Genomic DNA, 27,222 nt, shown 5'->3' with positions numbered 1-27,222 from the left:
GAACACTCTGTTCTTCTTAATAAGGCTTCAAGAAAAACTACTTCATGAGAGCCTAACCTGTTGTACTATTATCAGAGCCTACTCAACCTGGGTAAAGGGAAATAACTAACTCCAGCCCTCTCTAGCCTTCTGCATGGAAGAAGGGAAATACCCAATTCTGGCCCACTCCAGACATCTTGTCCCATGTAAGGAAAAAGAAAAAAACCAATGGAAAAACACTTATAAAGTTGACAGACCAAAGAAAGAGGCTCATTAAGAGAATGAGACAATGGGCCGAGCCTGTGGCGCACTTGGTAGAGTGCTGCGCTGGGAGCGCGGCGACGCTCCCGCCGCGGGTTCGGATCCCATATAGGAATGGCCAGTGCGCTCACTGGCTGAGTGCTGGTCACGAAAAAGACAAAAAAAAAAAAAAAAAAGAGAGAATGAGACAATGATAGAACTATAAAACATTTCTGCTACGGTCTGAATGTATCCCCCCAAAATCGACAGTTTTAAACATTAACATAATTAACATTATTAAACATATTAAACATTGTGTCCCCCCAAAATTAACTTTATAAGTGTTGAAACTTAATCACCAATGCACTGGATTTATGAGGTGGATCCTATGGGAGGAGATTAAGCCATGAGGGCAAAGCCCTCAGAGAGGAATTAGTGATCTGATAAAAAAGACCAAAGAAAGCCTCTTGGCCCCTTTCACCATGGAAGGACATAAAGCAGGTGCCATCCATGAGGAATGGGTCCTCACCACACAGTGAATCTACTACAGCCTAGATCATGAACTTGCCAGCCTCTAAAACTGGAAGCAATATGTTTCTGTTTTTGATATATTGCCCACTCTAAGGTATACTGTTATAGCCTCCAAAACAAGCTAATACAGCTTCCCCTTCTGCACACCTTATGAACACATTACTGAAGATACATTACAGCACTTCCTTTCCATAGCACATCATGTCTGGCTATTTAAAAAAATTACAAGGCATTCTAAAAAAAATTACAAGGCATTCTAAAGCACGAGAAGCATAACTTGAAGTGATGCATCAAAACAACACATGGATAAGATGTTGAAATCATCAGGGGATAATATGTTAAGAGCATAAATGGATAAAGCAGACAACATTCAGCAACAGATGTGCAATGTAAGCAGAGAGAAAAAGTCCTAATAAAGAACCAGAAAGAAATACTACAGATCAAAAACACTGTAACGGAAGTAAAAAATGTTTTTCATTGATTTATTAGTAGACTAGACAGAGCTGAGAAAGAAAAAAAAAACCTGGGCTTGAAGACATGTCAAGAGAAAATACAAAAATTGAAAAGCCAAAAACAAACAACAACAACAATAAAACCACTCAAAAAATAAAACAAACAGACAACAAAAAAAAGATGAAAAGAACACAACATAATATTCAAAGACTATGGAACAACTATGAAAGATATAACATATAGTAATGAGAATAACAGAAGAAAGGGAGAAAAAAATATACCTGAAACAATAATGTCTGAGATCTTCCACAAATTAATGTCAGACACTAAACAAAAGATCCAGGGAGGAAAGATAACACCAAACAGGATAAAGGCCAAAAATCTATATCTAGGAATATAATTTTCAAAATACAGAGAATCAAAAATAAAGAAAAATCTGAAACAAGCCAAAAGGGGGAAAAAATCTTACCCAGAGAGTAACAGAAGAATTACATCCACCATCTCCTCAGAAAGCACGCAAGCAAGAAGAGAGTGGAGTCAAATATTCAGTGATGGGAGAAGAAACGCATCAAACTAGATCTGGAAATAGAGTGGGATTTAACCAAACAACTCTAAATAATACATGGGCCCCCAAAAAAATCTCAAGAGAAATTTAAGAGAATTTTTAACTAAATAAAAATGAAAACCCAACTTATCAAAATTTGTGAAATACAAGAAAAGCAGTTCATTAAAAAAGTTTACGGCACTGAATTCATATATTTAAAAAGAAGAAACATCTAAAATTAATAATCTAAGTTTCTACCATTGGAAACTAGAAATAAAAAGAGCAAACTAAATCAAAAGAAAACAGGATAAAATAATTAAGAATTAGAGCAGAAATAAATAATATTGAAAACAGGAAATCAACAGAGAAAACCAACAACAACAAAAAATCTGGTTTTCTAAAAAGATCAGTAAAATTTATAAGGCTATACCCAGGCTAACTAAAAAGATAAGGACACAGTGCAGAAATTACTAACATTAGCAGTACCAGGATATTACTATAGATCCTGTGGACATTAAAGAATAATAACTACTATGAACACCTCTCTGTGCACACATTTGATAACACAGATGAAATGGATCAATTCCTCCAAAGAAACAATTTGTCCAAACCCACACAAGAAATACACATCTGAATAGGCTTACATTGTGAAAATTGAGTGAATAAATAATAGCCTTCTAAAGAAAAAGCACGTGGCCCAGATGTTTTCACTGGTGAATTCCACCAAATATTTAAGGAACAAATTACACCAATTTCCTATAATATATTTCAGAGAACAGAAAATGACATACTTCTCAACTTAATCTATGAGGACAGCACTACTGCAATACCAAAACCAGACAAAGATATGACAGGAATAGAAAACTACAAACCATTATCTCTCTCATAAACATACATGCAAAAATCCTCAACAAAATATTAGCAAACCCAAGAATTATGCAACATAACAAAGTGGTATCTATTCCAAACACACAAGGCTGGGTTATATTTAGACATAAATTAACTTAATCCATCATATCAAAACACTAAAAAGGAAATAATCACAAGGAATTAAGTAATAAGTAATCACAGCAAGACTGCTAGACACAAAGTTAATATACAAAAGTCAATCACTTGCCTATATACAGTAACAACCAACTATAGGGCTATGGCCCTTCTAACACTAAGGACTGTGACCCTACTAGGCTAAAGGTTAAAGCCCTGTGAAATACATGTGTTTTATTAATGCTAGTACCCTCCACAATACATAAACAAAACGTGGTATATATACATACAAAGGAATGTTATTCAGCCTTAAACAGAAAGGAATCTTGTCGTATGCTACAACATGGAAGTTTGAGGACACTATGAAAAGTGACATAAGCCACACACAAAATGACAAATATTTTATGGGTCCACTGATATGAGTAAAATTTTTAGAAAAACAAAGTAGAATGGTGGTTGTCAGGAGCTAAAAGGAGGGGGAAATTGAGAGTCAACATTTAATGGGTATAGAGTTTCAGTTTTCCAGGATAAAAGGTTCCGAATATCTGATGCAAAACAGTATGAGTATACTGAACACCACATAAATGTTATGAAATGGTTAAGATGATAAATTTGATATTATGTGTGTTTACCAAAATTAAAATAAGTTATGTTTTTAAATTATTTTAAGGGCCAATAGATGAACCAAACTAAAATATTAACAAATACTTAATCAACTGAAAATAAGTTAGGGAAGGAAAAGCAGAGGATCAAAAAGCAGATGAGACATACAGAAAATAAGTAGCAAAGTGATCGATCCAAATCAAACCTTATTCTTAATTTGTTAAAATGAAATAGGACTAAACACTTTCCATAAGGCAGACTGTCAGCTTTGATAGGAAAGTAAGATGCAAAAACACACTATCCAGAGAGATACATTTTAAATACAAAGACACAAACAGACTAAAAAAATGGAAAAAGATATGCTCCACAGACACTAATCCAAAAAGCTTAAGTGGAAATATTAGTAGTAGCCAAAGGAAACTTCAAGACAAAATATATTACCAGAAATAAAAAACACTTTCACAATAATAAAAGGATCATATGTAAGGATAACACAACAATTATAAATGTGGCTGTGCCTAAACACAGAGCCTCAAAGTAAAGTCTTGTGTTGCTTAACAACTGAAATATGTTCCAAGAAATGCGTTATTAGGCAATTTTGTCATGGTGTGCACCTCACAAAGTGTACTTACAGAAACCTGGATAATATAAATTACTACACACCTAAGTGGTATGTTATAGAGTACTGTTTTGATCACTGTCATATTTGTGCTCTGCTGTTGACTGAAACACCATTATGTGACACATGACTACCTGAAACAAAAAACAACAGAACTAAAGTGGGAAATTGACAAATTGACAATTATAAATAGAGAATTAATACTCCTCTCAGTAACAGATGGGACAACCAAATAAAAAATAAGAAATTTAGATTAGTTTCTAAATAAATGAATAAAAATAATCTCATATTTTATGTTTTGATACCAAACTACGACTGTGAATTTAAAATGTTTGGTTAAGAAAACACACATATTCTGTATAACATTGGGGTTGGCAATAATTGATTCAATATGGTACCAAAAGCTTAAACAACAACAACAACAACAACAACCACAAAAAAGATAAGTTGAACTGTATAAAATTAAAATATTTTCTGCATTAAATGACACTATCTACAGGGTGAAAAGGCAACCCGCTAAGTCTGGGAGAATATTTGCAAAGCATGTATCTCATAAGAGATTAATATCTGGAAAAAAAATGTATATATAAACCCTACAACTCAAAAACAGGAGTAAAAAATTGACAGAAAAAGATACACAAATTGCTGATAAACACATGGAAAGATAGTCAACATCACTAGTCATTAGAGAAATGCATATCAAAATGACAATAAAGTATCACATTACACCTATTACAATGGCCATCACAAAAAAACAACAAAAAACAGCAGGGTTGGCAAGGATGTGGAAACTGCAATCCTGAAGCATTACTGGTGAGAATATAAAGTGTGGAAGATGCTATGGAGATTCCTGAAAAAAACTAAACATAGAATTATCATAGGATCCTTCAACTCCACTGCTAGGCATAACCCAAATTACGTGAAAGCAAGAACTAAAACAAACATTGGTACATGTATGTTCATAGCAACATTATTCATAATGGCCAAAAGGTGGAAGCAACCCAAGTGTCCACTGAAGGAGGAATGGATGAACAAAATGTTCTCAATACAAAGAATAGAATATTATGGAGCTTTAAAAAGTAAAATTAATTTTCATTACAATATGGATGAATCTTGAAGATGTTATATTGCATGAAATAAGTGAGTCACAAGATGACAAACATTGTAAGATGCCACTTTACGTGAGGCTCCTAGAGTAGACAAATTCACAGAGATAGAAAGTGGAATAACGCTTGCCACGTCCCAGAGTTCAGGGGAATAGGAGTTTAGTGTTTGATGAGTAGAGAGTTTCATTGGGGGAAAATGAAAAATATCTGTCGATGGATGGTGGTGATGGTTGCAAATTAATGTGAACATACTTAATGCCACTGAACTGTAACCTTAAAAATGATTAAAGGGTCAAATTTTATGTTATGTATAATTTATCACAAAACAGTCTGTTTTTAGTCAACTATTAACCACAGCTTTAATGCATAATTGATGCATACATTTATATTACCCTACTAATTTTAAGTGATTAGCTGAAATAACAGAATTAAATATAATCTTTAGAGTTAGAAAACATGAAAAGCCATTTTTGAGCTAGAAACCTATAATTTTGTCCAAGTACAAACTACTGCTAAAATTACTGAAGTATACAGCAAAAGGTACAAAAGATTAAAACATGTGCTATTTTTATTCTTTGCACGTGTTTCTCTTGACTCTCATTCAAAGGTATCCCAGTAACTCCTATGACTGTCACTTGTCAGTAGCACAGCTCAGGAGGCACAGAATCTCATCACTGAGCAAACACGCCCTTCAGGTTCTGCCAAGAGTGACATTTCTAATGTTAAAAAAGAAAGTTACTGTATCCATTTTTGAGTACCAAAAGTTCCTACCCTTCTATGGGCACTGCATGTAGCCATTAGAATAAACATTTAAAAACACAGAAACAAAGGTAGCAGGATGTGATGCCAGATGAGACTGCAACTGAGAGAGAGGGAGGAGACCAGGAATAATCCCCTGTTGGTGGTTTGGGTCAAGGCTAGCAGGTAGTAATACTATATATGAGGGTGCTTCATAAAGTTCCTCGGAAAATAGAACTAAAAGATAAGAGGAATCTTTCCGTGAAACTTTTGAAGTACCTTTCTTATATGGGAAGAATGGTGCATGTGTTTTCATTGTGGATTTGTTGAACTTGAGATGACGAGCAGCTCAGGTCACACGGTAACTTGGTGGCCCATAGTCAAGCGTTCAGTTTCTACTAAGGCCCAGTAGCAGGCCAAGAGCTGTTTCTCAAAAGGAAAGTAGTTATCTGCAGATGATGGCAGGGCCTTGGTCCAAAATCCTAAGGGTCTCCTCTGTGATTCACCTATAGGGGCCTGCCAAAGGCTCCGTACTGCATCCTTATCTGCCACTGCCACTTCAAGGACCATTGTGTCTGCTGGATCATATGGCCCAAGGGGCAGAGCAGCCTGCACAGCAGCCTGGACCTGTTGCAGACCCTTCTGCTCTGGGCCCCAATCAAAAATAGCAGCCTTTCATGTCACTCGGTAGATGGGCCGGATAACACCCCCAAGTGAGGATGTGTTCTCCCCACCAAAACTCATGTGGAAATTTGATCTTCAATGTGGCAGTGTTTGAAACTGATTGAGTCATGGGGGCAGATCCCTCATGAATGGATTAATGCTCTCCCTGGGAGAAGGGGGATTAATGAGTGAGTTCTTGCTCGATTAGTTCCCCCAAGAGCTCGTCGCTTAAAAAGACCCTGGCACCTTCTCTCTCTCTCTCACTTCCTCTCGACATGTGATCTGCTTGTATCCGCCAGCTGCCTGCCACTTTCTGCCATGAATAGAAGCAGTCTGAGGCCCATGCCAGATGCAGCTGTCCCAGAATCGGAAGCCTAATAAACCTCTCTTCTTTATAAATTGCCCAGTCTCAGGTAATTCTGTTATAGCAACACAAAATGGACTAATACACTAACAAAGAAGTATTTCCAGGAGATCACGGATAGTAATTTCAAATATGGCAGAAGATTCAAATAAAATAAAGCAAATAAGCAGTCTTTGGATTGGACACCTATTTAAGTTACTGGTGAACTTCTGAAGAACTGAACTAAGACTACATTGAGTTGGGCAAAGTGCAAATTAGCAATGAAAATACTCATCAGAAAGTATAACATTTGGAATGGCTGTGGTACAACCTGCATATACAGACCAGCTGAGAGAAATGTATGCACTTATTTAAGAAACTGTAAAGGGGCTGGCAAGTTAGCTCAGCTAGTTAGAGCTCAGTGTTATAACACCAAGGTCAAGGGTTCGAATCTCCCTATAGTCCTCCCCACCCCCCCCAAAAAACCTGCAGTAGATTCTATCCTCCACACATTCTAGGTTTTATCCACGAAACAGGTGGGGACTTGCAAGGGCTGTTTGGGACCACAGTATTTTACTAATTCCAGAAAAACCTTACTAACTGATTTGTGCTTTAGCACTAGGTAACCATTACCACTGCAGAACCCTATTAATTTCCAGGTCAGCAGTAAAACACTGTCCATTACATCACCTACGTGACCAATAAAGACTTTGCTTCAGACTTCATATCCTATGAGAATTTAGCATGTTCTGTCTTAGTCCGTTTTCACATTGCTATAACAGAATACCTGAGACTGTGTAATACATAAAGAACGGAGATTTGGCTTATGATTCTGGGACAGCTGCATCTGGTACGGTCCTCGGGCTGCTTCTACTCATGGAGGAAAGTGGCAGGCAGCCAGCAGGTACAAGCAGATCACATGGTGAGAGGAAGCAAGAGAGAGAGAGGGGAGGTGCCAGGGTCTTTTAAACAACCAGCTCTCATGGGAATAGAGCGAGATCTCACTCAGGCCCCCCTCCACCAGGAAGAGCATTAATACTTTCTTGAAGGATCAGCCCCCATGACTCAAACAGCTCCCAACACTGCCACATTGGGGATCAGATTTCCACATGAGTTTTGGTGGGGAAAACACGTCCAAACTCTATCATTCTCCTCTTAGGGTCAATTCCAATCATATAATAAATGTGTCTTTTTGCCATGGTATCAGAAAGACCAGAGACCAATTTACATATAACTTAGATGGCCGTAAGGCCTTGTAACCTGCCTTTATCAACATGTCAACTTTATCCTGCTTATGTGTATTTCTCTGATGCTGAATTTTGTTTACATTTCTCCATTTTTAATTAAACTCTTATAAAGCTCCTAAAATAAAATGTAAAACAAGCTGAGGAATAAATAAACAACTTACCAGAGATGTACGCATTTTCTTTGCTCTTGAAAACACATAGAGGACTCTGGAATTGTACCTCGAAGAGAAGGTGAATGGAGGCGGTCATGAGAGAAATGGTGACACTTGCTCCTAGAGTCTGCTGTGCAAAGTGCTCTACACAATAGCTGGAAAAAACAAAACGAAATAAGGTTGGCTGTGGGGCAAGTGTCGCTTACACACAAGCAAGGGCAGGAAAGACCTCATCAAAAGAGCACCCACAATTCTATTCATTGGTAGAGATTAAACACACGATTTATCCTTAGGTTAGTGAAAATATTGACTTGCTAGTGATTTGGTAACAATTAATGTTACTGTGAAGAAATAATTTAAAAATTTTAAAGATGGTTGAATAAATTACACTACATCAAAAAAAGGCACATTATGCCCTCATTAAAATTGACTTTATAGAGAAATACTTGGGTGGTATTAACTATGTTCCTATTAATACATATGTACTATATAGGACTCTAACAATAGTATAGCCACTAGAACACCTCTTGCTTTTATAGACCTAAACTTCATGGAAGAAAAGCATCTGCAAACTAACATTTTTGGCCCATGATTTATAGGAAAAAAGTGCACATAATGTATATTAATTGCAGCACACTTTTCCAGTAATGGTTCCCAATGACACGTCACCTTGTATCCACACCTTCATGTAGTTCCCTCCTACAATGACCCCGGGCTTTGCCATTTCACTTGTTTTGGTCAATGGGACACGAGTAAAAGGGATATGATCATAGTTCTGAAAAGCAGTTGCACAACAAAGTTTGCCTTCTTGGAATACTGTCATTTGGGGAAGAAGCCCGAGGGCATGCCTGTTGGAAACACATGCCCTATGCAAGAGCCAGCACAAACCACCAGACACGTGAGTGAAGTCTTCCTAAGGAACCAGCCTCAGTCAAGGAACCCGAAGCCTAATGCCTCACTTGTGCTCCCATGTGACACCAGCATAGATACTGCCCAGCTCAGCCCAGCCAAAAATGCTGACTCACAGAATCACAAAGAGATAAAATGGTTGTTTTTCAAACCAGTAAGTTTTTGTTGATTTGCCCTGCATCAAACTCTGTTACGTGTAATCCCCCAGAACTCAAGATGTTTTTAACGTATTGATGTAGGAGAGAAAGAACGAACTATATGCCAATTACAATCAACAGAACTTCACAATCACATGTAGAAATTTTCATAAACATGATAAATGTCAACCAGATGGACCTTGGCCAGGTTGCTGGCACTAATAAGGCCACGTGACCATCCTTTCTATGGCCGCCACCCTCCGCATAGGGTCCCCACCATCCCTCTACTCCCCCAACCGTCCCTTCTAGGCACCACCGTCCCCCAGCTCCCTACCTTGCTCCTTCTGTCCCTTTCTCGGTGCAGGCCTCATCCCACCTCAGTCCCCCAGCCCTTGGGACTTTGGGGAGAGGACAGCTCATCACCTCTTCGTCCGGGCGGACCACGCCGAGGCACAGGCGGAAGCGCTTGGGCACAGGACGAGGCCCAGGCGAGCGCCGCCGCCCACCTGAGGAGCTGCAGGAGGCTGCAGGACGGCGAGAAACGGCCGTTTACAGCGGAGAACCGTTTACGCAAAGAACCGTACTCAGCAGATGCGGCCCTGAGCCTGCGCGAAGCCGTGTGAGCGCTCGCGCGCCTGCGCGGGCTGAGGGCACCGGACGCGCGTGCGTGGAGGCTCGGCGAGGCGAGGCTTGGATCCGGCGGGAACAGCGCACTTGGGCACCGGTTCAGTACCTGTCCCTTGCGGTTGCCGCTGCGGCCTGAAGCGATTCGCAGGGCTTGGGCATCCGGCCACAAGAATAAAACATGTAGGACACAGCCAAAATATTTATGGTAAGGATCTCTTCTTCCAAGACAGTACCTTAAGCTTGACATCCCATAGCAAAGACAGAAGACAAAAAAACAGCCGAACAGTGTATGAAGAGATCCTTTTATAAAAGTCTTAATACCATTCATAAGGAAAGAAGCCTCATGATCTAATCATCTCCTAAAGGACCCACCTCTTAATGAAATGCACTGAGATAAGTTTCAATATAAAATTTGGAGGGACACATTCAACTCATAATGAAAAAGAAAAATTCGCAAATACGTGAAACTAAACAACATGCTCCAGAACAACTCGTAGGTCAAAGTGTAAATCAAAACATAAATAAATAAGTTAATTAATTAATTAACAAACAAACAAATAAAAATATTATGAGAAAAACAAAAAAGGAGACATGACATATCAGGACAGCAGTTGTAAAGGAAAGTTTGTAGTAATATCTGCATTAAAAAACAACCTCAGAAGAACCACCTAATATTACCACTGGAGGACTAGAAAAGTAAGAATAAACAAAGCCCTAAGTTTGATATTTCCCCAAAGAAGGGGTGAAATATCAAAAATAAACAGAGAAGGAAATAAAATAGAAACTAATAAAACAATAGAGAAGGTCAACAGAACTATGATGTATGTTTGTTTTCTTAAAAGATAAACAAAGTTGATAAAACTTTATCTAGGTTAATAAGAAAGAAATGAAAGGACACAGATAAACAAAATAAAAAGTGAAAGAATACATTACAACTGATGTCAGAGGAAAAAAAAAACCAAGAAACTACTCTCCTGAAGTTTAGAGCAACAAAATGGATACCTAGAATAAACTATTACATTTTTACACACATACAATTTTCAAGGACTAAATTATGAAGAAATAGATAATCTGAACAGAACAATAACAAGTAAGGAGGTTGAGTAAGTAGTAGTAGTAGTAGTAGTAATAATAATAATTTTAAAATTCTCATTAAATAAAAGCCAAGAACCCAAGGGCTTCAGAGTTAAATTCTACCAACCACTTAAAGAAGAACTAATATCAATTCTTCTCAAATTTTTCCGAAACATTCAGGATGGAACACTTCTGATCTCACATTAGAAAGCCAGTATTACCTTACATAAAGTCAGACAAGAACACTGCAAGAAAAATAATTAAGGCCAATCTCACTCATAAATTCAGATGCAGAATATCCTCAGCAAAATACTAAGAAACTGAATTCAACAGCACAGTAAAAGATTTATTCACCATGAAGAAGTTAGGTTTATTTCTATGAGGTAAACGTGTTTTAATAAATGCAAATCAGTAAATGTGATCTACCACATTAATGGGATAAAATACAAAACTATGTGATCATATAGATACAAAAAACAAAAGCAGTTGACAAAATTGAACATGCTCTCAGCAAATGACAAAAAGCTCAGTAAATTAGGTATTTAAATTAGGAAAACTGTACTTCTACAGAATAAAGGCAATCTATGACAAGGTAATTCTAACATCATACTCAATAGTGAAAACTTGAAAGATTTCCTCCAAGTTCAGAAACAGACAAGAATACCTACTCTTTTCACTTCTATTTACAATAGTACTGGAAGTCCTTGCCAAAAATTTAAGTAAGAAAAAGAAAAAAAAAAGATCCAAGTCAGAAAGAAAGAATACTGAGAAATAAATTTAACCAAGGAGGTGAAATATCTGTGCACAGAAGACTATAAAAAATTGATGAAAGCAATTGAAAAAGACAAAAATAAATGGAAATATTTGGTGTTTATTATTTTGAAGAATTAATATTGCTAAAATATAAATGATGCCTAAAGTGATCTACACATTCAATGCAATCTCTATCAAAATTCTAATGCCATTTTTCACATAAATAGAAAAAAAAATCCCAAAATTTGTATGGAACCACAAAAGACCCCAAATAGATAAACAGATGAGCAAAAAGAACAAAGCTGATGGCATCACCTGACCTGATTTGAAAATATAATGTAAGGATACAGTAATTAAATAGAGCATGGCACTAGCATAGAAAAAGATGTATAGACCAGTGGAAGAGTATAGAGAGCCCCAAATAAATCCATACTTTTATGGTTGATTGATTTTTGACCAAAATGCCATGAACACACAATGGGTAAAGAACAGCTTCTTTAACAGTGTCAGAAACACTGAATATCCACATCCAGAAAAATAAAAATGGGCCATATTTTACCCCATATCTATAATGTTTATAAATATAAACCTAGAATAAATCAAAGAATTTAACCTCAGACCTGAAACTGTACAACTACTAGAAGAAATCACAGGGTAAAAGCTTCATGACATTAGCCTGAGCAAAGATTTTTTGGACATGATCCCTCAAACACAGCCAACTAAGGTAAAAATAGACACATGAGATTTCATAAAACTAAAAAGCTTATGTAAAATGAAGGAGACAATCAACAGAATAAAGAGACAACCTACAGAATAAGAAAAGCATCTGGGAACCGTACATTTTATAAATGGTTAATATCCAAAATATATAAGAAACTGAACTCAACAGCAAGAAAACAAACAACCCAATTAAAAGGAGTGGGGGGAAAAAACCTCTTGAAAATATATTCACAAAACAGGATATATAAAGGATGTCAAGCATATGAAAAAATAACGTTCAACATCACTAGTCATCAGAGAAAGGCAAAGATGCAGCTAATAGATATGACCTCACAGCTGTTAGCATGGGTATTATTTAAAAAGAAAGAAATAAAACACTTGGAATGGGAATGGAGAAAAGCAGACGCTTGTATACTGTGTGTGGGAATGTAAGTTGGTAAAGGTATCATGAAAATTAGTATGGACATTCCTCAAAAATATTAAAAATAGATGTGGGGAAAATAGAATAGTTTGGTCAGGGCCCTCACCTTGGGTCCAGTTGGGTGTGGTTCAGCATTCTTTGTGAGCAAATTGTGTGTGTGGGTGTGGGTATAGATGGGTGGGTGGAGTTCGTGCACATGCACACCAGTGTATCTTTTTAGTTTTGTTGCTATTGTGTTCCTCAGGGGGAGGGAGAGAGCAAGAGAGAGAGAAAAGAGAGAGGTGGAGAGAGAGAGAGAGAGTTGAGAGAGAGTTTGAGTAAAGCAGTTAGGTGGGCATCGGCCTTGGGCATCTGCCCGGTGCAGCCATGCTTTTCCAAACCTATGGATGCAAGGAACTTTTGGCTTGTTATCTAGGTCACAGACCTGCATGAAGAGGTCTGGTGACCTGGCCTGGTGTGTGAGGGGTCTGGGAACCCAGCCTGGCATGTGAGAAGGGTTCGTGGCCCAGTCTGTGAATGGGCTTGAGGGGTCTGGGAGCTCCAGACCCAGCCCTAGCTCAACAGTCGGCCCAGTCAGTGCAGGATTACCAGCAGGTAAAAGAGCCCCGCAACTGGTGTGGTGGCCTAGCCAGACAATAGAACTACCATATGATTCAGCAATTTCACACAGGGATGTGCATCTAAAATAAATGAAATCAGTATGACAAAGAGATATTTGTACTCCTGTGTTTATTGCAGTATTATTCACAATAGCCAAGATATGAGGTTAATCTACATGTCCATCAGGTCTAAATAAACAAAGAAATATGGTATATATAAACAGCAGGATACTTTTCAGCCTTAAAAAAAGAAAAAGAAAATCCTGTCATTTGTAAGAAAGTGGATGAACCTGGGGGCCATTATGCTAAGTGAAATATGCACAGAAAGACTAATACTGCATGATCTCACTTATAAGTGACTCCAAAAGAGTCTTACTCACAGAAGCAGAGGACAATGGTGGTTACCTGGGGGAGAGGGGAGGTGGCAGATGGAGACCTGTTGGTCAAAGGATACAATATTTCTGATAGAGAGAAGGAGTAATTTCAGTACATATATGTATATATAGTTGTACAACATGGTGACTATAGTCACCAATAATGTATTCTATACCTGAAAATTTCTAGGAGAGTAGATTATAAAAGCTGTCACCATAAAACATGATAAATATGTAAGGTAATACATATGTTAATTAGTTTGGATTTTTTTTCTTTCCACAATGTGTACATATTTTAAAACTTTATAAACATGTACAATTTTTGTCAATAAAGCTAATTAGTTAATTTTTAAAAAGAGAAAAAACAATCACATTTACAATAGAATGAAGAAGAGTAAAATGCTTATTAAAAAAAAAACAACCAAGGGGTAGAAATGTGTGCTTGTAGAAAACTACAAAACATTGCCAAAGAAATTAAAGAAACAAATTAATAGACAGGTATCCATGTCCACAGGTTGAAAGAATTAATATTGTTAAAATGTTCATAAAACTTAGAGCAATCTGCAGATTCAAAGCAATCCTTATCAAAATGCCAGTGGTGTTTTCTTTTTAAGAAATAGAGAAAAAAATCCTAAAATGTGCATGGAATATCAAAGGACACCAAATAATCAAACCACATGTGACAACGAAAAGCAAATCATTGGCCCTCACACTTTCTGATTTCAAAATGTATCACAAAGTTACAGTAATCCAGACAGTGTGAAACTTGCACAAAGACAGACATTGAGACACATGGGATAGAATGGAAAGCTCAGAAATAAAATCTCACACGAGGGTACTTCAAAAATTTGTGGAAAAAATAGAATTAAAAGATAACTGAAGCACCCTCATATATGGTCAAATAATCCTCATCAAAAGGCAAGACTACAAAATCAGGAAAGACTAGTCTCTTCAACAAATGGTGCTGGGAAAACTGGATATTCATGTGCAAAAGAATAAAGTTGGGCCCTTATCTGACACCATTTAGAAAACTGACTTAACTGAATTAAAAACCTAAAGGTTCCACACCTTGGTTGCCTGTGATTGTGCTCAAATGCCTCCCCGAAAATCTCCCAGTCACTTGTAGGCTATCGTGGGAATTATCAGACACATCTGCACACGTGGCTGGGGTGGGGAGCTGCAGGTTACAGACGTCCCATGAGATTCAGGGAGAAGAAAGCAGAGAGAGAACTCAAGAAAAGCCTGTCAAATGCTTTACAACTGAAGACCACAGGTGACTCCCAGGGCCCTCTTACCTGTAACAGGAGACAAGGTGGAACAGACACTTCCCACACATGATGGAGGCAGGTGACGTCTCTCGGTGTGGACGACAGGTCGCCTTCGGTGGCAGACGCCTTGCAGATGGCGGAGGGCTGCCGGGAGTGGCAGGTGCTCACTCTGATCGCTTGCTGGTCTGCAGGGTGCTGAGGGGGTGGGGGCGAGAACGGTGAGTGGGAGGGAGTGTGCTGACCTTGTGGGATGTCTGCGCTCAGCTGAGGTCCGCCTGCACCGCCCTTTCCCGGCTGCCCTTGAGCACAGTGTCGCCCAGCATGGGGACTGAATGCCGCTGGGGGACATCCCCGGTCGGCGTCGCTAAGGACTGCTTGGCGATGGGCAGCTCGGTCTCCAGCTCCTTCATCCGGTTGTCCTCGAGGTCCAGCTGGGAACGCAGCGCAGTGGCGTGGTCTGGGGCCTCCTTGCAGTGGCGCCGCAGCTCCCACTTCTCCTTGGCCAGGGCTTTGACCGCGTCCTCGCTCTCCTTGAGGTGCTGCTGGTAGCTGCAGATGAAGTCGCCGAGCTGCTCCTCGTGGCTCTCCAGCGCGGCCCACAGCTGCTGCATCTGGCTCACCAGGTCTCTCTTCTCACGCTCTAAGGGCGTTGGATCGTTTTCATGTCCTGCAAGGATTCTTTGCCGCTGGCTGCCTCCTGTTCCTTCTGGGCAGGCTGGATCCTGAGCGCCGAGGCCGAGAGGACCTCAAAGGACGTGCCGCCCTGCGACTCTCCCAGGTCCTCCGCCAGCATCTCCTTGATCTGCCAGAGAAGGCGACCTTCTTCCTGGAGGTGACACTTCTTCCCGCAAGAGCACAGGCTGGCTGCAGACGCACCGCAGGAACCGCAGTCGCCGGGCGCGGGCCGATCGCAGGGCCCCGCCGCGTGAGCGCACGACTCGGAGGCTGCCGGCCCCGGGGGAGCGCGCGGGACCTGCTCCAGCTGCGCAGGAAGGTGCCCGCTCGCCTTGTGCCCTGAGCTGGCCGATGCGCCCCAGGTGCCGGAGTCCGCCGCCGGCGTGCCGCGTGCCGGGGAGGGGGACGCTGCCCGCGGCGGTGCGGCAGACAACCATGGTCGGCGCCTGTGACAGTCCCGGGGTCCGCCACCGCCAGGGGGCTCAGGGGAGCACCGCCCCCGCCGCCCGCCCGCCCGCCCTCCGGTGCCGGACCAGGGCTCCCCCGCCCTCCTGACGCTGGGGGATCCGCAGCCGCCCGCCCGCCGCACGAGAGCAATTCGGCTGCGGAGCCTCTCCCGTGGGAACCGCTCCAGGCCTCGGCTCTTCTCCGCTCGCTTTTTCCGGGCTCGCGAGGGCTGGCCGCTCGGCCCGGCCCCGACCCCTGGCTTTTAGCCATTCTCATAGACGTGTAGCCGCACCTTATGTGGCTTTAAGTTGATTTGTATTATAAAAATTGCTCACATTTTTATCATCCTTAAAGAAATTTTATTGACATTGTGATTATACTATTTATGGGGTACGATCTGATGCTTTGATACGTACATGTTGTATAATAATCGGGTCACTGTGGTTATGTCTTACTCCTCTCATGCGCTTATCGTTTTGGGTGGTGAAAACATACACGTATCAAGTGATGTACAAAACTTAACTGTTAATCATAGTCACCCTACCGTGCCATGGAACAACAGAACTTCTCTCTCCCCATTGGCCAACCCCTTCCTGTTCCCCCGCACCCAACTTCCCCAGTCACTGGTAACCACTGTTCTATGTTCTGCCTCTATACTATCAACTTCTTTTTTTTAAAGATTCTGCAAAGGAGTGAGGGGTCATATGCTATTTGTCTTTCTGTGTTTGGCTTCCTTCACTTAACGTACTGTCCTCCAAGTTCCTCCATATTGCATTGAATGACCAGGTTTCATTCTATTTTTATGGCCGAATAATAATCCATTGTATATAAACACCACATTTTAAAATCTATTGATCCATTGGTGGCACACTTAGGTCGATTCCATATGTTGGTTATTATAAATTGTGCTGTAGTTTACATCGGAGTGCAGATACCTGTTCAACATACCATTTCCTTTTGGTATATACCCACGAGTGGGATTGCTAGAAGAATTGTAGTAATAGTTTTAATATTTTGAGGAGCCCCCATATGGTTTTCCATAGAGGCTGTGTTGGTTTAAACTCCCACCAACAGTGTGCAAGTGTGTGCTTTTCTCCACATCCTCATCAAATCTAGTTTTCTTTTGTCCTTTGTCTTTTCGATACTCGCCATTGTATCAAGAGCAAGGTGATATCTTGTTCTGATTTGCATTTCCCTGACGGTTAGTGATGTTTAGCATTTTTTTTTATATGCCTGTTGGCCACTTGTGTGTCTTCTGAGATGTACTTATTGAGAAATGCCTATTAAGATCCTTTGCCCATTTCTCAGTTGGGTCATTTGGTTTTTTGCTAAGTCCTTATGTATTCTTGATAGTAACCCCTTGTCAGATGTACAGTTTGCAAATATGTTCCCCCATTGTGTAGATTGTCCCCTTACTCTGTTAAAAGTTTCCTTTGGTATGGGAATTCTTTTTCGATTGATATAATCCTACTTGTCTACTTTTGCTTTTATTGCTTGTGCTTTTGAAGACTTATTTTGAAAAATCTCTTGCCCAACTCCATGTCGTTTCCATAGGGGATCATTTTCCCTAGGTTTTCTTCCAGTAGTTTCACCAGTTTGAGTTTTACATGTAAATCTTTAATCCATTTTGATTTGATTTTTGTATATGTTGACAAGTAGGAGTATAGTCTCATTCTTCAGCATGTGGGTATCCAGTTCTCCCAGCACCATTTATTAAAGAGACTTTCTTTTCCTGAATATATATATATATATATTGTATTAGTCCATTTCTGTCACTTATAACAAAATACCTGGAACTGGGTAACTTTTACAAAACCAAAATTTATTGTTTAGAGTTTTATAGTCTGGGAAGCCCATAGGCCATGGAACACTTATGGTGAGGGCCTTCTTTGGGGGTGGCTTTACAGCAACACAGAGGTCTCACTGGCAGAAATGGTGGAGCAGAGAGATAATTCCTCATGCACTTTCTTTTTAGAGCCCTGAGAACCATGCCCATGACTACCATTTTTAATCCACTCACTAGACATGGTCCTACACTCTAATCACTTCTTCAAGTCCCCACATTTTAATTACCATAATGGAATTTCCCTCCCTCAACATTTACACTGGGGTTGAAATCTCATTGATGTTAGTGGAGGGGGGGGGTGGCATTCAATCTACAGCAAATATTCTTGGCACCTTTGTCAAAGATCTGTGGTCTGTAGATGCATAAATTGATTTCTGGGCTCTCTATCCTGTTTCATTAATCTAGGTGTCTGTTTTGGTACCCATATCATGCAGTTTTGGTTACTATAGCTTTGTAACATATTTTAAATTCAAGTAGTATAATGCCTCCATCTTTGTTCATTTTTCTCAGGATTGCGTTGGCTATTTGAGGGCCTTTTCTGTTTCCATATGTACTTTAGGGTTTTCCCCCCTTTTTTTGTGAGGAATATCATTGGTATTTTGATAGGAATTACATTAAACCTGTGGATCCCTTTGGGTGGAATGGCCATTTTACAAAATGAATTTTTCAAAACCGTGAACGCAGGATATCTTTCCATTTATCTCAGTCCTTTTCAATATTTTCTTCAAAGTTTTATAGTTTTTATTGTAGAAATCTGTCACCTCCTTAGTTAAGTTTATTTTTAAGTATATTTATGGTAGCTATTTTAAAAGGAACTGTTTTCTTAATTTCTTTTTCAGATAGTTCACTACTAGTATATAGAAATGCTACTTTTGTATGTTGATTGGTATCCTGTAACTTTACTGAATTCGTTTATTAGTTCTTAAATTTTTTTTTGGAGAGTCTCTTAGGGTTTCCTATATATAAGATTATGTCATCGGCAGAAAGAAACAGTTTGGCTTCCTCCTGTCCGTCTTGGGTTCTTTTTATTTCTTTCTCTTGTCTCATTGATCCGACTAGGACTTCCAGTATTGTGTTGAATAGATGTGGAGAAAGTGGGTATCTTTGTCTTGCTCCTGATATAACAGGAAAGGATTTCAGCTTTTCCCCATTCAACAAAACATTATCTGTAGATTTTCCATATATGGCCCTTATTGTACTGAGGCACATACCTTCTATGTGTAGTTTAAGAACTGCTGTAGATCGGATGCCCCCCACCCCAACCTCACTGACGCTTAATCCCCATTCTAACTGTTGAGGGTGGGAGATCCTATGATGATAATTGACAGGCGGAGCCTTGAAGAGCTGAATAGATTGTAGGAACACACCCTAGTGAATGGACTAATAATAGCGGCCAGGGGCATGGTTCTGAGGACTTTAAAAGTAGAGCACATGAGAGGTTAGTCTCTGCTCTGCTCTCTCTGCTTCTACCATATTGCAATGTGTTTTGCTTGACCCTGAGAATTAAACTGACATAAGACAGATGAACAGGAGAAAAGCATGCAAATTTATTCAAGTTTAGTGTAACATAAATAAATTAGGGAGCCCTTCCTAAGGGTATGAGGGCCCAAAGAAGCGTGTTAGAATCAAACACTCGTACATGGAGTTGGACAAAGGAGAAAATTGTGACAAGTGACAAGGCAAAGAGGCTTGGGCTAGGGTAGTTAATTGGGTGAAGAGACGAGGAGGAGAGGGGTTTGTTTAACAAGGTTTGTATAGATTTTTTTCAGCCTCAACTTCCCGCCTTTGATGAGTCAGAGAGAATCTCATGCTGGCTCTTTTTCCTTTTTTAAGGCCTTTAGCTCAAAATAATCCTTATGCCAAAGTGGCATATTTTGGGGTGATGTGTTCTGATCCCCTACACCTCTTAGGTGTGTGTCTGGGGTGGATGTCATTTCAGAGAGCACAGTCCAGATTTGGGTGGGGGTTGAGGGAACCACTGGCCCCAAATCCTGCGGTCCTGTGCATCCCACAGCTGAAGCTGGCAGAGGACATGGAATATCTTCAGGAGGAGATGAAGATGATGCAGAAGCTCCAGGCCAAGGAGGAGCAGACCTTAGCCAAGTGGCAGGTGAGTGCCGGAGCTGTCCTTCCTGTCACCGCTGCATCTTCCTGAGTTTCCACATCCTGTCCCCATTCAATGCTGCCATAGGATTCCTCCTGTCTCCAACAGGGAGCTTCAGGGGAGGAAAAATGTCTCTTCTGTTGGCCTAAAAGAAACTGAGGCCGAACATATAGAGCATGGGCTTTATCAAGCCAATGTGATGATTGCAACTGGGGAAATGCATAGATCAGGTTGCCCTGAGAAATGCACTCCTAGGGGGACCAGCAAAGAATGGCATTTTATAATCACAAGAAAGGGGGAGAATGAAAGGAGACAAGAGGACAGCCTCCCTTATCATTACATCAGTTTTTCTATTGGCTAGTACACATACGAGGGAACTTCAAAAAGTTCCTGGGCACCTTTTAATTCTAGTTTTCCACAAACTGTTTGAAGTACCATCATATACAGATTTTGGATTGTTACCAGACTATGTCCCACATGCAGGAATCTGGGGTTAGGGTTACAAGAAGCATTCTAGGTTATTTTATTACATTTTGGGTGTCCTTATGTCTGGAAATGGTCTTCTGATAACATTATCCAGGCAATGCACATGTGACTATTGACTTATCCTGGATTTCCCAAAGCATTGCAATTCAGCTGACCTGGTCAGATTTTTTAGTTACTATGTCTATCCTTCTGGGTTTTGTGGCAGGCCTGAGAATTAAACTGAAAAAGACCATTTTTTATGTATGCACATACTGGGTGTGGAGGAGAAACCCACAAAAATCAGACTTGAGGAGACAGCCAGGAGATGGAGGCTTCTGTCCCATTTTAGGTTCCACAAAGGAATAGGGTTTGGGGCCTCTGGGCAGGGAGGCAGGTTTGTAAGAGGAGGAGACTGTGGTGAATAAGGGTGGGGTGTATCCAGATGAAAGTCTCTCGGTCGTTGAGTTATCCTTGTAAGTAGCTCTCTTCTGGTGTGGACACCTTGACTAATAGAGATTTCCTTCTCAAAGGGGGATATTTATACTTTAATTTTTTAGGCATTTAAGGGGAAGTAAAGAGGCTTGCTGGTTCTTGATGGCTTTTAGCTCTACCTAATCCTTATGCCCATCAAAAGACAAAATTATAATAAATTTAGTTTAGACATCGAATTGGCTTTTACTTGGAATTCTGGAGTTGGTCAGTTGTGCTGACTTGAGCAGAGGCGGTGGGCTCTACAGGCAGAAAAAGCTGAAGAAAGCAGAGAAAAAGAGCAAAAATCAGATAGGCCATTTCAAAGTTACTTTCCTTATCGGATTAAAACAGAGGGGACTTTAATATCATGCCGGCTCAGGTAAGCTGGGCCCCCTCTGACTGGTTGCTGTGACCCTCATGGCTTGGTTTGTTTTGGCCACTGGCCAGTCTGGGGATTATGAACCCCTGACCTTGGTGTTACAACACCGTGCTCTAACCAACTGAGCTAACCGGCCCGCTCCATCCTGAGGTGTTTTTTGTTTGTTTGTTTGTCTTTGTTTTTGCTTTTGGTTTTGGTTTTGGTGTTTTGAAAACTGGTCCATTTCAAAGCATAGTTTGATCATATGGCTCTTAGCAAGAGTGACTCCCTTCTGGTTTGGTCTGGTCTGTTGCAGCCTAGTGCAAAATAATGGTCTCCCATACATTTTGTCTAACATGCCCAAGTGGTATGTTTTTGGGTGGTACATTCTGAACCCCTTCAGAGCAAGGGCACATGGATGTTTGGATGTGTGGATGTTACCATTTGGGGCTCAGTGGGGTATGCCACAGTGACAGGATTGGGGGACCTCTGTCAAAGCCCTTCGTTTCCAAGTAAAGCTCCCAACCCTGGCCAGGGTTGCTGGTCTTCTGTGGGTCACCAGGGGACTAGGGGTGATGTGGCATCCCTTGCAGGGGCTGCAGCTCATGTCCAGAGGGTTCCTGCTCCCACAGGACAAGGTGAACAAGCAAAGAGAGCGCATCACGGTGGAGTTTGAGAAGATGGGCCTCTTCCTGGTGGAGGAAAAGCGGAGGCTCCTCCAGGCCCTGAAGAAAGAGGAGGAGGAGATGGTGGCCAGGCTTCAGAAGAGCAAGGCCTTGCTGGATCAGCAGAACCACTCCCTGGAGATGCTGCTGCTGCAGCTGGAGGACAGCAGTGAGCAGGACCCCTCCAGATGCTACAGGTGAGGCCGGAGGGGCTCAGTGGGCAGCCAGAGCCAGGCCGGGATTGCAGGTCATGTGCAGTCAGGTACCATCTAATCACCATGGTTCACCTGTTTAAATGTCCTGGCATGGTGGAATGGCATGAGGAGGTGAGCTTGGGTCAGGCATGGTGTGGGTGGGCTGAACTTGGGGAACAAAAGCAGCCCAGCAGGGAAAAGCTCTGTCTTAGCTTGGGCTGCTGTAACACAGTACCCTAGACTGGGTGGCTTAAATAATAGACATTTATTTTCACAGCTCTGGAGGCTGGAAGTTTGAGATCAAGGTGTGGGCAGGGTTGGTTCCTTCTGAGGCCTCCCTCCTTGGCTTGTAGATGGCCATTTTCTAACTGTGTCTTTAAGTGGTTGTCTGTGTGTGTGTGTCTGTGGCCTAATCTCCACTTAAGGACACCAGTTAGATTGGATTAGGGCTCACCCCAATGAATTCACTTAAACTTAATCACCTTTTTAAAGACCCTATCTCCAAATAGGGTCACATTCTGAAGCACTGGGGGTTAAGGGCTTCAACCTATGAATTTGGCAGGGGTGGGTGGGGGGCACAAGTCAGCCCTTAATAAGCTCCAACCCACCTGGCATCCAGGTAGGGGATGTAGGACATAGATTCACTGTCACAGTGTGGGGAAGGCACACTGGCCTGGATGGCCAGCAGCCCATGATTTCTTTGTGGGCAGGAGTGAGTCACATGGCAGCACCTGATCATGGTGGCTGTGGGGAGTTGTTGTGGATGGCCAGCCTGCCAGGGACAAGCCTGTATGCTGTGGCCCTGGAATGTGGTGGAAGGGGGGCCATTTTGCCCAGTGCATCGATAACCAGCTCATCCAAGTATTTGGAGTGACTAAAACCTATAGCAAAAAAATACATCATATACTGCAAGCCATTAGATGCACACACATGCATATTTATACAACCAAAGCAAATACCAAGTGCAGAGTGACTGGGACAGTCCCAGTCTTATGCCTGTTGTCCTGACAGCCTGTGAGGTTTGTCCTTGATAGAGTCTCCAGTCACCCTAACTGTAATAGATTGTCTTCTATTAAAAAGCAGCCCATTCATAACCACTAAGCTGGTTTCCTGACCCCCTGGAGAGAAAATCCCCATTTGGAGTCCTGTGCCTCTGTGGCTGCTGGGTGGCTACTCTCCTGAGCAGAGAGCCTTGGCAAGTCACCCACATGAGATTCCCATGCCAAGAGTGAGAATTATGCTCTGGAAACTAGAAACATAGCCATTGGAAAATATAAATCCCTTGGAGCTTTCCAGGCCAGAGATATTAACAATGGTGCTTGGGATACCTGCAGAAACTCCAGAAAATCTCCAGGGGGTTTGGTCGGTTACTCCAGCCCCTCTCCCTCCCCAAAATGCATCCAGTTGCACCCCTTTCCCCCATTTCTCCGCACCCACTTGAGACAGGAGAGGACGCTTGGGATATACTGCTCACCTGCCTAGAAGGGACAGGAGTGCTGGGCAGCCTACTGTGGGCTGAGAGGATGGTTTACACTTAGGTCAAGCACCTGGGTACCTGGTGGATGTGGGAGGCTGGGGCGGCAGGGAAGGCTCTGGAGTGCCTGGGAGAGGGTGGAGCTCAATTTCTGGGAAGGGAATGCCAGGCAGAGGGGACCGGTCTTTTCCTAAGAAGTGGATGAGATGGAGGGAGCTCTGAGAACCCCCAGAGCTCGGCCCATTCCCCTCCCTCCCTTCCTGTCTCTTGCAGGATGTGAAGGACCTCCTGGGCAGGTACGTGGTCACCTGCAGTGGAGGTGGTGAAGGTGGGCAAGAAAGGGCTCGGGGTGGGGATGCAGGGGACAAAGAGATTGTGTCCACTGAAGGAAGAAAAAAGGCAGTTCACTCAGCCTCCCAGAACCTCCTCTGAGGGTGTGGTGTGGTGGGCTGGGGGTGGCGGTCGGCCCTAACCTTTCCCGCCTGACATCTTCTCTCCCCACCACTTGGGTAGCCATCCTGGGAAAAGGATAATGTCTCTACTAGGTCTGAATGAACCAAAATGAGGGAGGGAATGAGGCCTGGAGGAAGGAAGGAAAATCGGGAGGAGGGCAGGCAAGAACTCAACACACATACGCAGCCCCTCTGCCCCACCAAGTCACGAGGGACCCAACAAAAAATTCCACATCCCAGGCCCCCCAGGTCATCCCACCAGAGGAAAGCCAGGAATGACAGCAGGAGGTGGCTCAACCCACCCCTGCAAGCACTTCCTGAGGTTCTTTGGGTGATCGCCGACCCGTGACTTCACCCCCTTGTCCTGGCCAAGCCAAAGCCACCCCAGCCCCCGGTAGGAGATGCTGCCCTGATGAGCCAGACCCCTCTCTGGCTCTGCCCCTGTCTCAGTGGAGGGACATAGACCAGTGGATCAGAATTGAGAACCCAGAAATCAACCCTCAGTCTTACAGCCATCTGGTATTGGACAAATGCAACAAAAATCTACATTGGGGAAAAGACTGCCTCTTCAACAAGTGGTGCTGGGAAAACTGGATATCCATATGCAGAAGAATGAAACTGTATGCACCTCTCACTAAATACTAAAATCAACTTAAAATGGATTAAAGACTTAAATCTAAGACCTGAAACTGTAAAATTACTAAGGGAAAATATAGGTGAAACACTTCAGGAATTAAGCTTGGGCACACACTTTATAAACATGGACCTGAAAGCACAGGCAACAAAAGAAAAAATAAACAAATGGCACTATCCCAAATTTAAAAGCTTTTGCACAGCAAAAGAAACAATCAACAGAGTGACATGACAATCTAGAGATTGGGAAAAAGTTTTTGCTAACTATGCATCTGACAAGAAATTAATATCCAAAATACACAAGGAACTCAAGCTAGTACACAGTAAAAACAACAACAACAAAAAATAACCCACAAACAACCCAGTTAAAAAAAGGACAAAGGAGCTGAACAGACATTTTTCAAAGGAAGACTTACAAATGGCCAATATGTACATGAAAAAAGTTCAACATCAGTAGTCATCAGGGAAATGCAAATTAAAACCCACTGAGATATCACCTCACCCCAGTTAGACGGGCTATAGTCAAAAAAACGGAGAACAACAAATGCTGGCGAGAGTGTGGAGAGAAGCAAATGCTCCTGCACTGTTGGTGGGACAGTCAATTAGTCCAACCACTATGGAAAACAGTATGGAGGTTTCTCAAACAACTACAGATCTTCCATACGATGCAGCAATCCCACTTCTGGATATATCGCCAAAGGAATGGAAATCATCACGCCGAAGGGATCCCTGCACTCCCATGTTCATCGCAGCTCTGCTTACAATAGCCAAGACATGGAACCAACCTAAATGTCCATCGATGGATGATAGATAAGGAAAATGTGGTATATATACACCATGGAATACTATTCTGCCATAAAAAAAGAATGAAATTCTGCTATTTGCAACAACATGGATGAGTTGGGAGAAACTTTTGTTGAGTGAATAAGCCAGATGCATAGAGAAAAATATTGCGTGTTGTCGCTCATAAGTGGGAGCTAAGAGAGAAAGAAGGAAGGAAAGAAAGACCACAGGGTGCGTTGGGCTTGCAGAGGGAGGGAGCACAGCGAGGGCTACAAAGTGGAGTGGAGGGAAGGGGGTGGGGAGGGAGGACGGGGTAACTGGGTGGGGGTCATGGGGTATAATTGCAATTTGTGGTCATGGGCATGCTGCCAGTGTGGATCTAGCCGTCACCTCTCGGGCATGAGTGGTGACAATTAGCTTTGTTCTCCTCGAATATTCATAACCAATTAAAAAAGAAAGAAAAAAAAAGAAGAAAAAAAATATATTAGAGGATTGGACTTAGAGTTAATATAATCTACACGGAAATGTAGAACTTAAAATACAGAATTGGCAATAACTGGTGGGAAAAAATAGGAAGTTTAGAACATCAGTTGAAGAAGTCCAGTGCCTGACTGTTGGTAATAACAGAAAGAGACAGGAAAATGTCAGGGAGGAATCAATTTATGTTATAGAGCATGAGATTCTCAGTTAAATGGGTACTCCAGACAGCCAGCAGAATAAATTAAAACAATTTATTAAAACCAGTGCACATCACGAAGACATCTCAGGATAGCAAGGTTACAGCAGAGGAGACCTGAAAGTTGTCCAGAAAAGGAAAGAAAATGAATTAAATACCTCAGTCTTCCTGTCCCTCAAGGTGTGGGCTGTGTAAACTGTCTTCCCTACAGGACACTGACAGATAGTCTCACGCAGAATATTGCAGAATCTTCCGTGTTTCTATCCTTTTGCGCCCCACCCCCCATGTCGTTCTGCATTCCAACAGTCCTTTTTAAAAATGGTTTAACGTCACGCTTCCCTATGCTACGCGTGTCTGCAGTTCCACTGCTTTCCACGTGCGCCCCCAGTGCACCCAGTGCCGTCAGCGGGGCAGACCCCAGCGCCCCCTGCAGGCCCCGAGGAAACCTGCGCCTGCGAGGCCGCTGAGGCCCTTGTCTCCTCCGTCTTCCTGGATGCGGCTTCGTACGAGTCCCAGTAGCACAAGCCCCCCAACCTGTCCTTCCTCAGGTATGTCCTGGCTTTTCTTTGAATTTCCATTTGCACAAACGCTCTCCTCCCCCCTCCGAACCATCCCCTCTCGGGATGTCCAGGATGCCCCGATTGCGATTCTTTAGACTCACCGGGCAGCATCATCCACGTCCCCCCGTGTCCAAGCCCACGGGCCCGCCCTGAGCAGCCCGTGCTGCGGTGCCCCCGCCCCAGTGCCCGCATCCCTCCGCCCGTGCCCGCCGGGCCTCCCGGATCCTGACAGCAGTAGCACCTGGCTCGACCCTTGGGATCCTTTTCTGTTCCGTCCACACTCCCTTCCCTGGGGATTCGTATCCGATCTCCTAGGGTCACGTGTGATCCCAGTG

At 42.2% G+C, this 27,222-nt stretch overlaps 2 pseudogenes; one reads left to right on the top strand and one right to left on the bottom strand.

Annotated features, from left to right (window-relative positions):
• LOC134376077 (E3 ubiquitin-protein ligase TRIM17-like) overlaps window positions 1-26,846 on the top strand; it is a 640,782-nt pseudogene extending 613,936 nt beyond the window's left edge.
• On the bottom strand, window positions 9,833-17,358 carry LOC134374962 (kazrin-like; annotated as a pseudogene).
• Window positions 26,847-27,222: the final 376 nt, after the last annotated feature.

This window comes from Cynocephalus volans, chromosome 4 (assembly GCF_027409185.1).
Source record: "Cynocephalus volans isolate mCynVol1 chromosome 4, mCynVol1.pri, whole genome shotgun sequence".
NCBI lineage: Eukaryota > Metazoa > Chordata > Mammalia > Dermoptera > Cynocephalidae > Cynocephalus > Cynocephalus volans.
This window is presented reverse-complemented; position numbering and strand designations above follow the sequence as displayed.